The sequence below is a fragment of the Coenobita brevimanus genome, chromosome 23 (genome assembly GCF_032717465.1).
Source record: "Coenobita brevimanus isolate Jiangsu-jjx chromosome 23, ASM3271746v2, whole genome shotgun sequence".
Taxonomy (NCBI): domain Eukaryota; kingdom Metazoa; phylum Arthropoda; class Malacostraca; order Decapoda; family Coenobitidae; genus Coenobita; species Coenobita brevimanus.
Window position 1 is genome coordinate 57760238 of NC_136976.1, and position 12084 is coordinate 57772321.

Here is a 12084-nt window from a genome sequence, read left to right on the forward strand (position 1 = left end):
CTGCTCCTCTGAACTGTCTACTCGCATCCCTCCACCACTATGGTGGGTGTGTAGCACATGTTTAGCAACTCTCATCCCTTTGCTGTCCAACTCTCTAATGCAAGAGTTATCCGTTACTCCCAGTCCTTCATGTATGCAACAGGTCAACTCGGGAACTGTCTCCCTCTGTCTGCATTTCCTACTGCCTATGATCTCCAGTCTTTCATAGTCCAGGAATCTTGAAATGAACGGATTTTGAATCTGGTTCTCTTATTTTGTTGTTTTTTCTTGGAGGGAACAATTTGGAGGCTCCTAGCCTTTGGTTCCTTCTTTGAAAAAAGAAAAAAAAACATCCCTTTTCTGTCCAACTCTCTAATGCAAGAGTTAACCATTATTCCCAGTCCTTGATGTAACAGATCAACTCTGGAACCGTCCTCCTCTTTCTGTATTTCCTACTACCTATGACCCTCAGTCTTTTAAACGCAGTGTGTCCAGGCATCTCGAAATGAACGGATCTTGAATATGGCTCTCTATCATCTTTTTATTTTTTCTTGGGGGGAACAATCTGCGGGTTTCTAGCCTGTGGTTCCTTCTTCCTTGCATTAAAAAAAAATATCAAGGCGTCAATCCGTCTTACAGCACCCTCTGCTGTTTTCATCATCAGTCCTCCTGCAGTCTCTCAGTGCCTCACATCAGTCGTTGATGCTGTGTCCAGTTCCCTCCTTCGTCACTGGGGCTGCGCTGAAGAGCCCCACCTGAAGTAGTAATCTGTGGTGGCTGACAAGAAGGCCTATACCCAGGCTAGAATCCAAGGCCATATTCTCGTGGTATTATGAGGCTTCCTGTCACCTATTTTTTACATTTGTTTTTTTTCGCGTGCATAGTGTAGAAGAATAATGACAGGTATATTTATAGAGTTACATACAGTGTTTACAGGGATGCGAGGCCACGGTATGAAATAAGTTAGCAGAAATACAACAGGTCACCTGAAGGGTAGTTTTGCCGAGAAACAAGTGAAATACGATTGTAATGTATGAGAAAGTTGTGCTATAGTGTTTTAAGTGGGAATATTTACATTTCCGACTCTGGGCACAGACTAGTCCGTTTCCTTAGGCCCAGTAGTCCTTCTGTGTGTCATACATCTCCAGGTACAGATGGTGTATGTAGGCAAGGTATGTGTGGTCATGCTGGGTGGAGGGGGGTACTGTAAGTGCTACATGGGAGTGTGCCTGGTGTGAGGCGAGGCAACCTAGACCAAGATCCTGGTCAGACCAGTCTAACTGGTGACACTTGGTGACCCTGAGGTGTGGCCTCAATTTACCAACGGCCTCAGACGCCTGGCATGAGAACGACAGTTGCTAGGTTCTTGCTCATTTCTTGTTACCGTTCTTGTTCCAGTAGAAAACTTTGCATTAGACCCTCGCCACACCCATAATGGTCAACCTACAATAGACCGCCCAGAATATATTTTTCCCGCTATTTCCCACCACCATCCAGATTCATTCCACCCACTCCTACTCGTTCACCCTACCAATTTTGTATCTTCCCCCTACCCCACCTTATACTAAACTTTCGAGGGAAATCTCTGACTTACACTACACCTTCTTACTGCCGGCACTGTCCCACATACAATGCCCATTTTGCAGGTGCACTCGTCCTACCTCTACCCGCCACCATCCACCGTTGCAGCTCATCCCACCATCTCCTTCTCGCTCACACCACTTTTTTTTTTTCCTTACTTTTAACTTGCACCTCACTGGCCTACCTAGTACCTACACCACCGTTCTTCACTGCGTATGGTTAAGTTAGTATGCTTTAGCATCCACTACCATCCCGATCACTCCTCTTCACCGGTCTCATCCACTTTTATTGTGGTAAACGTCATAAACTAACAACTGCCTCGACTTCCACCCGAGCTACGACAACCATATTCACAAGGCATACTTTCAAAGTCGCGGCCCATCACCCATCATCCTCCCAACCCATCTCGCCCTTTCATTTCCACCTCTCCCACACAATCCTGAACGACCTGAATCCACAACACGTACAATGCCTCAGAAACCGATTGAGCTGACTTCTGGTACAGTGCATGTCTTGAAAGGCATGATTTGAAATGAACTAATGGATCTGAAGTAACCTGGAATGGTCTAAAAAGAGCCAAGATTGACTGAAATGTACACAGTGCCTGATCTGATCTGCCTGGATGTGTCTGAAGATAACTGGAACGGTTAGAATGGGTTACCCTAAACTGATCAGAATCTACGTGAATAGACCTAAATGGACCTGAACTTTCCTGAATGGACCTAACTGAAGCTAATCTGATACACCTGCATTTGAAATGACTTGGACATGAACTGGTGTGACTGGTCCGATTGGATGTGAAATATATAAATGGGTTTACTGGATCTGAACAGCTTGAAGATAATCTGAAATGAGGCCAAAATGACCGTAAAGGACCTGGATGAGCCTAACGTGACTTGAATCATCCCAAATGGAGATATTTGGTCTAAATAAACCTGATTTCAACATACTGCACTGGAAGGGCCTGGATGTGAGAGGCCAGAAGGAACCCTAAGTGGCCTGATCCGATCTGCTTGGACCAGAAAGAACCTACAGATCCGGCTTACCCTGGACTGATCGTGCTGTATAAAATTCACCTTCCTGGACATGAAACGACAGATATGACCTGACTTGCTCTGAAAGAGGATAAACATGGCTGAGCTGACCTAAAACAAAAGACGTAAGAGCACCTGAAGTGACTTGAGAGGAACGTAACTGACCTGATGGAGGCAAGACAGATGTGAAGGGACTGGACGGATCCAGTCAGACCCCTAAACTTAATTTGTGTACAAGATTGCTTGCACAGTTTATAGACTTTATTCACTCATATAGCTACCAAACACTTCACATTTAAATTAGTGAATATTAGTCACCAACCTTGATTTGTGATAAGAGTTAACAATTCTGAAGTTTATCTTGTAAATAGGTTAGGCTCGCTTATAAATATGACCCTTGAAGTAACTAAAAGTGCCATTAGACTATTTTTTACTAATCTGACCAGGCAGGAAAACAGTAGACCACTTTGACTCTTGTTCTGACAGTTATGCTTGCTGACGACTTTTCCACAAGACACAGATTCTAGTTTTTCCCCTTCCTTTTCGTGTTTCTGGATCTCGTCCATCTCAATTTTTAGTGAGAAATACAGTCAGGTTGATGATGATTTTATCTCGATATTCAAACGCTTTACTGACTTATATTTACACTCACTTCTTTATTTTTGGGGAAGGGGACGGGATAGGTAACAGAATATAGGCAGCATGAATGAAAATTTATCTTCGTTTTCCGCCCATCAAGTAAATTACGAGGGAAAATAACTTCCTTCAGTCCGCATGTACAGCTCCTTCGTCGCGCATCAGCACCTCGTACTGACAACCTGTTAAGACAAAACAGTTGTGGAGATGCGGGGCATCGATCCCCGTACCTCTCGCATGCTAAGCGAGCGCTCTACCATTTGAGCTACATCCCCATCCTACAAGAAGACTCACCACTGCAAGAGACACTCCAGCTTCCAGCCTGCCGCTCCCATTTTCTCACACCCTCAAAGGGAACTGGGCTATAGTTTTGGTTTCACCTGACGGAACTTCGTCACTCCCCCCAAAACTTGATTACATGAAATTCGAGGAACTTTATTTACGAGTCCAGAATGAGTCTCCCTGTTACTAGTCAAATCAAGCCTCCAGTATGACTGCACTTCGCCAATAGCTGAGCCGAAAGGGGTTGGGAATATACGTCAAGTAGGAACAAGTGAGCTACGTGTAGTGGCATATGGCTGAATTTTATCACTCATGCTACAGATATATTCACTCGGATTAATAAAATAGTCTGGCATCAACTGGATTAAATAAGAGATATCCCAACCATAAGAATGTTGATAAGGCCTGAAAAACAGATCAGAGCCTGTGTGCTTTACCACCCGCTTAGCGTAGTTAGTTTGTTTGCTTCTTTTTTTTTCTTCTTTTTTTTGTGTCTGTCCGTTTGTATGTATTGGTCGGATTTTTTAAGGCCTTGATATACAAGGTCAGTTTTCTTTAAACTGGCAATTATCCACCATATGTAGGTCGCGTTCGAATGTAAAAGTCACGAGTCATGAGTCAAAGATCAAGCTCTGATCTGGTTCTCTCCCGTTTAGGGAGCACTTTAGTTGCCTTCAGTTTTTATCCATGTCGCAAGTAGCAGCCGTAGTACTGCAGTTGTAATCAACAGGATCATTTGAACGTTAACTCAACGAACTACAGGATGAAGCTGCCACACTCTTCAGTCCTTGTTCCTTTCCCGGATAGGGAGGGAGTAGAGGGACGTTGGCATAATAAGGCAGCTCCACCGCCCGGGTATATCGGTGTCATCTCGTGAAGGCGTCCCACTACAGCACGTACAGTATCTACGTCTTAGGAGGCCAGATACATGACAGTAGCGTGTATTTACCTCACTGCTGTTTTTCTGCTTGAAGCTGATCGATTTAGGGGAGAGCTGTGATGCTTCGGCCACTTTTTAGAAAAATATTTGTCAAAAAATAGGTGTGCAAAAACGTTATCCAATCCTTTGGTTAATAAATGTGTAATACTCAAAGTTTTAGCTCTAACTTTTTGATTATATAAAAAAAGAGGCATTTAAAATGTTCTAACCATCCCTCTCTGTCACAATAGTGGGATGATTCGGCCATATATACACTTGTCCAAATCATATAATACAGAGATTAATTACTATGCATGAACTGATCAAAGCAAACCTATTTCACTGTGTTTAACACAGAACTGTTCCATATACTATATCAGGTATTCATAATTTCTTGGAATGAATTCATTTCGTAAATTGAAAAAAAAAAAAAAAAAACGGTAAATAATCTATGAATGAAATACACACACACACACACACACACACACACACACACACACACACACACACACACACACAATCGCTCTCTCTGACCCCCCCCCACAGACATTCACTCCCTCTCACACTCATAGGCATTCTTTCTCTCTCTCTCTAGTTTCATATCTACAATATCTTAATGATATATGTATATTATACAAATATATGAATAGACAAACATCTTCCACCATGAGAAGGATGGTTAGGCCACTGACGACCCATCCCCTTCGTCTTGTGGTCCAAAAGTATATAATGATTTCTGTGGATATTTTAATGTCACAAATGTCTGACATCATAATACTACGGTCATATCTCCTAGTATCGGTATTCCACAAAATATATTACTGTTGCAAGTCCACATATATTCATGATTGAATACTTTACGATAATCGGCTGAAAAATTACATGGAAAAAAAAAAATTCTGAGCTCCATCAGTAAGTATTACCGTCACTGCCGTCCAGTTCTGTCAGCTCTATGGAGTGCAACTCTTGCACGTTGGCGCAAAACATCATAAGCATAGTACCCATTCGCCTTCCAAGAACGCCATTGTCTAAGGCCATCCCACCGTCTGAACCATCACCGCATTCCCCTACTCATCATCCTACTCATACCCGGTACCACCCACCATACTATGCTAACATTCACAGGGCGAACTTCCTCTGCCTCGCCCCACCATCTACCACCATCCAAGTTTGTTCTGCCCATTCTTCTGCTCCCACACCATCCTAATGTACCCATTCTCATCACTCCTACATTCAACCCCTCCCCCGTTCGGAGGAAAAAAAAAAGACTAGGCACTCCTTATACATGGCTCATAGATATGACCACGTCTAAAATCATCTGACTGAATTAATGGGCTTGAATCTACCTGAAAGACCCATAAACAAATTACCAATATTTGAATGCGTAGTGAGCGGTTCAGTTTTGATGCTGGAGTAAGACAAGGGTGTGTGATATCTCAGAGTACGTTCACTGTACAGGTGGATGGGGTTATTAGTGGTGTTCAAACAAGAATAGGGGTAACTGGGGTGAAGACGATGAGCACTGACGAAAAATGGAGTTCATATATTTCATGTCCGATGCTTGCATCTGACGCTGTGCTGCCTGCTAACTGTTCTTGGCTCTTTCCAGAATGGCACAAAGTTTGTCGGAATATTTGTGAGAGGCGAGATCTGAAGCGATTCACAACGTCATATGCTGGTGCACGGAGATTTGAAGTGAAGGAAGGTTTTAAGTTCTTACTGCCGTGAAAGAGAAGAGGAGAATGTGCCTGGGAAGTGAAATATAAGTTAGCGAGAAGGAAGGTGGCTGGCGATATGAATACTGTACATTGATACAGAACACGAGTCTACAAAGAACGGCGGCAACAAGGTATATCAGTGATCACATCAACATACTGTGTGGAACACATTGGTATGGAATGGAGGTGCAAAGTTTACAATGGGAGCTGTGAAAACGGGTTTATGGAGTGAATGTGGGTTACTTAGAAAGGACAAGATAAAAAAATAGATATATGAGAGATAAAGATCAAGGATGTCTGTTGGTACGTACGCTGAGTGTGCTTAAACGGTAAGGCCACACTTGGAGGGCGAGAAAATGGATATGGTTAAGGAGGGTGGACAAAGTATGGTGTGTGTTTGAAGACAAAAATATGGATGGCAGGGCAAAACCAAGGCTTCATAACCGGTACGTGACTGTGAAAAGGTGATGTGTGGAGGGTAAGGCAGCAACGCATGTGACGAAAGTTAAGACTGAATGGATGATGATACTTGGAAATGCACTTGACAATGGGGGTAAACATTTTTTTTTTTTTTCCTGAAACGGGCAGAGCTCTTTTACTCCACAAATGATCTACGAGACATTTGATGAAGTGGAGCAGGTTAGAGTGAATGGGTTTACATGTATTGTAGAAATGAAAATTTATAACACACGTTTCATGAATGAATGAATGGAGATCCATGCCTGTTTTTACTAGGCACCGGACTCAGCTGATCAATGTACACTGTGTTTTCCTCTTACTATTCGTGGCTCTTGCTCGCCCCATATAAAACTGATGGATATAGGCTTATGATGGATGAAAAGATGCAAGAGACACACTAAAGTAGTAGCACCTCCAGTGACTGCTGTACCCAATAGTTAACTCACTCCATTACTTGACTTCGCTGTGGCTAAACGTATCACCAGGCGTACCGAAAATAAAATACTACCTTGGAGATGCGGGGCATCGATCCCCGTACCTCTCGCATGCTAAGCGAGCGCTCTACCATTTGAGCTACATCCCCATGGGTATTGGAACTGGCATTTGAGTGTACTTGTGGTGCTTCCCATCTGTTAGGTTCCGTTCTCTGTTGGACGGTGAAGGAAGACTGCTCTAGTGAGCAGTATCCCCCTCTTGTTCACTATGTAGGGCGTTCTAGTTACTTCATTCCGTATTCTTCAGTTTATGTTTACTTGTTTTATTTACCCATTCCTGCTCAGTGTTCAACAACATCGTTCCCCAGAGTGTTGGGACTTGTACTGAATGGTAAATAATAAACATATAAGGTGAGAGAGGCAGGGGTGGTGTGACAGGGTGAGGATCGTGGCAGAGAGTGAGTGAAGGCATGAGGGAGGCAGGGATGGTGTGACGGGGTGAGGGAGGCAGGAATGGAGTGAAGGGGTGAGGTAGGCTAAGAAAGAGTGAAGGGGTGAGGTAGGCATGGATGAAGTGAATTAAGGGGTGAGGTAGGCATGGATGAAGTGAATTAAGGGGTGAGGTAGGCATGGATGGAGTGAAGGGGTGAGGTAGGCATGGATGGAGTGAAGGGGTGAGGTAGGCAGGGATGGAGTGAAGGGGTGATGCAGGCATGGATGGAGTGAAGGGGTGATGCAGGCATGGATGGAGTGAAAGGATGAGGTAGGCATGGATGGAGTGAACGGGTGAGGTAGGCAGAGAATACTAAGGACAAACAGGACAGAATACCGGCTATGCTAACTAGAGAGACAAAAGGTGTAAATTTGCCTGTCTGGAATGGAAACCGCGCGAGCGCACACACACACACACACACACACACACACACACATACACACACACACACACACAGAAGCTAATAATCGATGAGCCTATGTGAAGAGTGACGGGAGACAGATGAATAAAAGGCTGTTAAATGTGACGGACACATATGAGGAAAACACACCAGGAAAATGAACAACACTAACAACTGAGGGATGGAAGGTATCGATAAGGCCAGGGTTTTTATCTACATTTTCCCAAGCATGTGATGATGAAAGACTATGTTTTTATTTTACTGTATCGTTGCTGTCAATGCGCACCGTGTGACTGGGGGGATGAAGGCCGATCATATCTTCCAACTTCAGGTTGTACACAGAGAGAAAGAGAGAAAGAGAGAGAGAGAGCAAAACACACACGAGAAATGAAAGACAAAATCACGAGTAAGATAACATTTATGAAATTTACCCTTCACATCTCACTCATTTGGTAGAGGTACGGTAGTTTTTTCACTCGCCAAGCAACTGAAGTATAACCAATCACATTACTGCAGAATACAAAACCACTACTGGAGATGCGGGGTATCGATCCCCGTACCTCTCACATGCTAAGCGAGCGCTCTACCATTTGAGCTACATCCCCACAACAATGAGTAACACTGCGCGGAAGAAAGAGAGTCATGGTTCCCTACTACCTGGCCCGTTTTCTGCCTTAGGCTGGTCAGGGATGACTAAGAAACTGACGACCGATGGCACTTAATTTTTTATCCTAATCTTCTACTTTCCGTCATGACAGTATTGCCAAATAACAAGATACTTTGTATCATGTATGTGCCAATGTCTCTCACCTTGCTTTATTATATTCATGACTGCTTGGCCATGAGCTTTACTTTGTTACCAAATTCACTCATCACTTAACGTATTTTTAATCCTGGATATATTTCTCTTATGCCAGGGTTTGAAATTAGTTAAGTTAGTCCCCTGAACTACCAGATTAGGAATTGAATAGCCCGTTGTGATTTCAGGTAGCCCAGATATTTATACATTGAATTTATACAGAACCTAAATATTACAACCATAATATCAAATACCATTTACCCTACACAGTGTTTTTTCGAACATAAACTAGGATATAAGGTCAAACACACAAATGGTACTGTATAAATTACTGTGGGTTAAAGGTCTTATATTGTTTTGACAGTACATCGGACAAGCCGTGTGGAAAATTCCTTAGTCGAATATAATTTCTGGCGGTACCGGACGAACGAACTACAGCCAGCTGAACCTTGAGTGGCGTCGTCTTCGCCGTGGGTCCACCCCCAGAGGCTGTCGAGGAGGAAGAGGAGGAGGACAGCAAGGGGGCGAAACCACCGCAAACTCCCCCGGCCCCGTGACCTGGGAGTGGCTTCGGTCGCCCGGGCAAGTACCACATCTCGCAACACAACACACACACCCACACTTTTTTCTACACCGAGAAATGATTCTCTGGCGGTCACCTCTCGAAGACTTCTTCTAACCAGTGACACTGAAAGCAATCCAGGACCCATCAACAAATACATAATTATGTCCAACATGCTCAAAGTACATCACTTCGAGTCGACAGAAAAAGGGTTCAGTTCAGCGCAATTCCTGCAGGAATTGGACCCATTTCACCTCCACAACACTTGCATTCAGAGAACATTACACAAACACCTGAACCTGCTCCTTATGCTCCTTCCACCCACTCTCTAACCCCCCCACCAGCCCCTCTCCTACTTCCTCCACACCTCCTCAGCCTAAGCCATCGATCCTTCCCACACCATCCAATCCCCCAACCCCTCCCATTCCACCCCAATCTAATCCACCCCAACCATTATCCTTATCACAACTTTCTCCTACCCCTTCCCCTCCCCCCCCACACCTCCCCCCCCCCCGTGCTGCAGCACCCAACACACATCATACACACAACATTAACATTCTTTAAATAAACACAGATGGCATAAACACCAAAAAACAAGAACTCACAATTCATCAAACAACAAAACACACACACTGTCATCGTACAAGAAAGAAAACTACGCAGAACACAAAAAACACCTTTCATAATTTCACCACCATCACACAAGACGGGGCCAACGGCAGCGGCGGTGGTGGACTCATCACCCTGGTACACCAGTCCATCAATTTTCCAGACACTAGTGCACACACTAAATCACTTCACCCCCCGCATGACGCCACAACAGAAATACAGTCAATTAAAATACGCACTGGCAACAAATCACACATAGCAATCGCCAAATACATACATTCTCCCCCCCCCCAATCATCCCCCGCAGTACCACACGATTACTCTCCACAAATACACCACATCACTAACATACCCAACATCATCCTGGGTGGTGATTCCAACACCAAGGTGTTGGCCTGGCATGTCAACAACCCTGACACAGACAGAGGGCTGGTACTACAATCCCAAACAGATCATCTTTTCATCCTCAACAATCTCCATCAACATACCCATATCCCACACCGATCCCTCTTCCTCCCATCATTCACAGACATCACCTTGTGCTCCCCAAACCTCGCCCCCACAACATCCTGGAGAGTGGTCAAAACCCTTGGTTCTGGCCACCTCCCGATCATCATCAATACAAAAACCAGAATCACCCCAGCTGGCCACAGACACGCATACACTAATTATAAGAGAGCCAACCGGGAGGCCTTCACAAATGAAACAGAACAACACACTGAAACACTAAACAGTACACCTATCACAAACATCAACACTTCTGTGCACACTTTCAATACAATTATTCAAAATGCAGACAAAAGACACATCCCTTGAGGCAACAGAAAGAGAAAATCCCAACTTCACACCAGAAATTCAAGGCCTCATCAGTCAATGTGAGACACTACAAGACTCCCCATACACAAGGAACTGTACAACAAATACAAGGAATCAACACTCAAATAAACAATAAAACATCAGAGCAGCAAAAACTAAATTGGAATAATTATCTTCAAACACCTGATCAAAAAACAAACACCAGCAAACTGTAGAAAACACTAAACAGCATCACACTCTCCAACAGCAACACTACACAATCACACGCTACCATCACAACAACAGACACCGTACCCTCAAACAAACAAGCAAACACTCTCATCAATCACTTTTCACACGTCAACCATCTAAACCCCCTTCGCGACGACCGACGTGTCATACAACACAAGAAACAGTTCCCCACAGACCCAGACTTCACACCCTTCACTTACAACCAGATGAAGCACATCATTAGCAATCTTAAGCATACATCTGCCAGTGGCCCAGACAACACAGCCTAAGCAACATAGACCTCAAACATCTTGGACCACAAGGCATACAAGCACTCACCACCGTATCAAACTACAGCTACTCACACAACATAATACCCAACGTCTGGAAGCATGGCACTATCATCATTATCCCCAAACCCAACAATGACCCCACGTTACCTTCCTCACACCACCCCATCAAGCTCCTCTGCACCCCGTCCAAAGTCGCTGAACAACTAGTATTACATTTAGTGACACCTCACATCCCCCTAGCCCCATCACAACATGGTTTTAGTACGCTACACTCCACAAGCACTCTGCTTGCAGACCTTACACAAGGAGTTTTTGATGGCATCTATTCAGCTAGGCCACCACACAGAACACTCCCAGTCACACTAGACATTAGCAAAGCTTTTGATGCCATCCCCTGCCACAAAATCACAAACAAAATATTCAACATAAGCATGCACAATAACACAAAAAGATGGCTGGTAAACTATTTAGCAGGCAGATGTGCACATGTTACATTTGCCGTCAGTCATCAAACATCAGAAACTTCACAAACGGCGTCCCTCAAGGATCTGTTTTGTCCCCTACACTCTTTAACCTATACATGCATGACATATCCACACCCAACACATCACAAATACACATAGCTTCCTGTGCAGATGACAACACTAACATGTACACACCAAAACGCAAAAACACACCCGCACACATTCTCCAACCTTACCTCAACACACTGCATGAATGGTTCACCACAAACGGACTCAAAATTGCCCCAGCCAAATCTACAGTGACTCGTTTCACAACCTGGGCAACAGAACATAGTCACAACACCCTCCTAACACACACACACACACACACACACACACACACACACACACACACAC

The 12084-nt window shown here is 44.2% G+C and overlaps 3 non-coding genes across 3 annotated transcripts; all 3 read right to left on the bottom strand.

Annotated features, from left to right (window-relative positions):
• Nucleotides 1-3432: 3432 nt before the first annotated feature.
• TRNAA-AGC (transfer RNA alanine (anticodon AGC)) lies at nucleotides 3433-3505 on the bottom strand. The gene has a single exon. It is a non-coding gene; the product is annotated as a tRNA-Ala (tRNA).
• A 3613-nt stretch (nucleotides 3506-7118) lies between these two features.
• TRNAA-AGC (transfer RNA alanine (anticodon AGC)) lies at nucleotides 7119-7191 on the bottom strand. Its single transcript has one exon. It is a non-coding gene; the product is annotated as a tRNA-Ala (tRNA).
• Nucleotides 7192-8467: 1276 nt separating this feature from the next.
• On the bottom strand, nucleotides 8468-8540 carry TRNAA-AGC (transfer RNA alanine (anticodon AGC)). The gene has a single exon. It is a non-coding gene; the product is annotated as a tRNA-Ala (tRNA).
• Between the last annotated feature and the right edge of the window lie 3544 nt (nucleotides 8541-12084).